This window comes from Fulmarus glacialis, unplaced genomic scaffold (assembly GCF_000690835.1).
Source record: "Fulmarus glacialis isolate BGI_N327 unplaced genomic scaffold, ASM69083v1 scaffold5796, whole genome shotgun sequence".
Taxonomy (NCBI): domain Eukaryota; kingdom Metazoa; phylum Chordata; class Aves; order Procellariiformes; family Procellariidae; genus Fulmarus; species Fulmarus glacialis.
The window spans coordinates 74026-77925 of record NW_009219954.1 but is presented as its reverse complement, the minus strand read 5'-3'; positions in this window follow the sequence as shown (position 1 = coordinate 77925).

Below are 3900 nucleotides of genomic sequence, written 5' to 3'. Positions count from 1 at the left end.
TCAAATATCCAAGCAAGGCCTCAGCTGTAACTTTTCTTACTGTTTTCACCACTCTTGGAGACAATAAAGGAAGAAGGGGTGTGAAACAAAGTTACAAGGATTTGTGGCTTTTCGGCTGTAAAAGGTTTTGCTTATAAGGCTAAGTAGCTTAATGTTGGGTGTACAGACATCTCAATCACACCAAGGGTGGCTGTCACAAAACAGCTTGTCAGATTTGATCTGAAGGGGTTTACAATGCATACTGTAGTGAAGTGTGATTATTGCTGCCACAAACACCAGATGAGAAGTCAGAAAATAAACTTAGTCCAGCATCTGATGCAAAGTCTATGGTTTTAATTACCATTGTTTAATTACCTTGGTCAAAGGAATGAAAGTGTTTGTTGCTCCAAAAAGGTTTTATTTTAGACATAGAGAAATAAATGTCAATTTTATCATTTAATGTTTTCAGAATGTTCAAAATAATAAAATTGTATATAATTGTCAGCATTAAATGCTTCTTCAGTATACAAACTTCATTCCAGTTTTCCTAGCTTAATTTTTTTCTTAACATCAGGGAAGATTATATATCATATACGTTATAGTTAGCTTGCGTTGGCCAGTTAATACGTAGTTGGGAGCAAAATCCTCATCAGAGAGGTTATTTCTTAAATTCCAAAAGCTCATCCTCCTTCAGTTAATCATCAGAGTCCAATCCAAAGGATCAGTGAAGATCATGTTTTCCGCACAGAGGACTGGAAGATGAACACAGCCATCAATATCTACCTTGGTTTACTAGTTAATCTAATCTTTAGAAATACTTTTTCCTTTATTTTAAACATAGTCTTCTCCCTAGGGGGAGGAGAGCTAGGCCATGGTCCTGACTGCTCCTTTGGGTAGCACTGCAATATAAATAAAATTATTTAGTATCTTAAGAAAATAATAGAATGTGCTATATTTATTTTTAAATTTACTAACATAAGTCAAATTAAGCATGTTGTTGTATACAAAAATTGAAAACACAAATTACTGCTCACTGATCTCCATTTTTCTTCCCTTACCTGTGACTACATGTGATTAAAGTTGATGTCATGTTAAACCTCCAATGCTGATGAACAACCCTAATATATATAACCAAAACATCTATTTCAAATATGCAAGCATACCTAATATACTTCTGCCAAGCACTGGAGACCCAAGAATTGGGTTTGGCCTTACTGGTGTCAGTGGAAGCACAGAAACCTCTACCCCACCATTTCTTGTGGTCAAATAGTGTATACCCTGAATTACTCAGTTCCTGAGGAATACCTTGCTGAGCCAGAATGATTTTAAACTTCATTTCATACTGTGTCATGGACACCTTGTAATATTGTTAAAACACATACACAAAAAAGGGAAAAAAAATCATTTTCTAGTGTATTTCATTCTAATTTTTTGCTCTGAAGGGATACCTCTGCGACATTACTGAGGGGCTTCTTGGTTTTGTTTGTTTTTTTTTTTAAAGACTTGGAGCTTTAATCTTATAATTCAAAATGGCCTGACTAATTAACCTGCCATGGCCCTGCTGCACCATTTAAGCTGTGTCTTCTGTCCCATTAGGCTCATTTAAGCAGAGTGTCTTCAGTCGCATTGGGCTTAAAAATGTGTATTGTTAGCAGCTGAATTTGCATGTTTGAAGAAGCACTGTATATTTTTGGTGCTGTAATGAAAAGGGATATCTCAGGGAGGTATTCCTTGTGGCTCTAAGTACCATGCCAAAAAAATTATCATTATATTCAGCAATAGAATCATAGAATCATTAAGGCTGGAAAAGACCTCTAAGATCATCGACTCCAACCGTTAACCCAACACCACCATGCCCACTAAACCATATCCCTAAGTGCCTCATCTACACGTCTTTTAAATACTTCCAGGGATGGTGACTCAACCACTTCCCTGGGCAGCCTGTTCCAAGGCCTGACCACTCTTTCAGTAAAGAAATTTTTCCTAATGTCCAGTCTAAACCTCCCTTGGCGCAACTTGAGGCCATTTCCTCTCATCCTGTCGCTAGTTATTTGGGAGAAGAGACCAACACCCACCTCTCTACAGCCTCCTTTCAGGTAGTTGTAGAGCACGATGAGGTCTCCCCTCAGCCTCCTCTTCTCCAGACTAAACAGTCCCAGTTCCCTCAGCCGCTCCTCATAAGACTTGTTCTCCAGACCCTTCACCAGCTTTGTTGCCCTTCTCTGGACACACTCCAGCACCTCAATGTCCTTCTTGTAGTCAGGGGCAGAGTGAGCAAGCTCTATCCTTGCATCTAAACAGCAAGCTGAATTAGGATCATGAGTGACATCTCCCAGTGCTCTACTCCTGTCTCCCTTTTCTTCCTCTTTGAAGCCGTTTCCAGTGTGGCTCCCAGGTTCACACACCATACAAGGGTGACATATCAGGACTCTGCTGGCTAAGTTTATTGCTAAGCACAGTTCCTAAGTGATGAGGCACAAATGTCAGTATAAAAGTGCCACTCGTATCCCTAAACCTCAGGAAAAACATGCTACGAGTTCTCCAAGTTCACACATGATTCCATGAAAAGAAACTGAATGAAAATGAGAGCCTGAGGCACTGAAGAGGTGACATAAGTAACAGACAGAGAAAGCGACTTTGCATATTCCTATTTAACATAATTCCCCTGATAAAAGACCCTCGCTCCAGGACAAACTATGCAGCACCGAAGTGAGGAGGAAGGATCCTCTACTCCCCTGGAATCAGAGAACGCTTTTTACCACCTCTCCACTTGGGATGTGACAAAGTCAGGTCCAAGCATTTTCCCATTTCCTCATTCAAGCTTTTTATCTCCAGACTTTGGAGAAAACAGAAGGTCCTTTTGGACTAAATTCAGTCTGTCTTTAGGATCCCTGCCAGAGGGGAGGGTAATCTCTAACCTCTGCTTGTGGTAATCTCTTCTGAAGTTCAGCTGAAAAGGCGTGACATGACTGCAATGACGCTTAGGTCCACCTTGGCAGAGGCATTTTTGGTGCTAACAGCTTCCATGCCTAATAACGCAGAATGACAGGATTCTGCAGTGGCTCTCAAATCTGATTTAACTCAGGCTGACTTCATCTTCCCCCACCTCATAACTAGATTCTGAATGGCTTTTAAGATGAGAAGATACCTGCTCATTCTGGGTAAAAATCATCATGATTATTAGTATAAAACCTCATTAAGATATACTTACATAAAGTAGAATAATTTCTTTGTGCTCCACCAAAACTTTAGTTTCATTTAAGACTAGCTTTGCAGTTATTCTAAATGACCTTTTGGAATGAAAAGAAATGGATTTCTCCATTAAGTGCATTTGTGAAGACTCATTTTGGCCTTGACAGCATGTGTGGAAGTCTTCTCAGTACCCTCACCATCGCTTCTTAATGTTCCTCTCAGAACTAGGTTACGGTCTTGCCTCTTACTAAAATTTCTATTGCATGGTAAAAGTCGAATGTTAGTGAATTATTTCTTTGAACCTGTGGCAGCCAACTTCCTCTTTCACCTTTTTAAGGATACAACATTTGTGGTGGCCGTTCCGTGAGCCAGGTGTTTTGAAATCCTGGTGATTATAGCTGATTCTCCATAAACATCATTTCCTTAATAATTGGCTTACTCCAAGTTATTGCCTAGCATAAAATCCTAATTTCATCTGAAATAGAAAATTAGCCTATGCTTTTTTTCATAAGCCATATTCTTCCTAAGACTGAACGTGAAGCACATACCTTACACATCAAGTATACTTTCTTTTTATTTGGAGTGGGCAAGACAAGATCACAAGACTTAGCTGTGTCTCCAGCTAAGAGATTCAGAGGCATAGCTATATCTCGAGACAGATGACTGACTGTAAGGACTATCTGAGAGGAATTTTCTTCTAGCGCTGAGGAATGCTGCACCAGTGTTCAG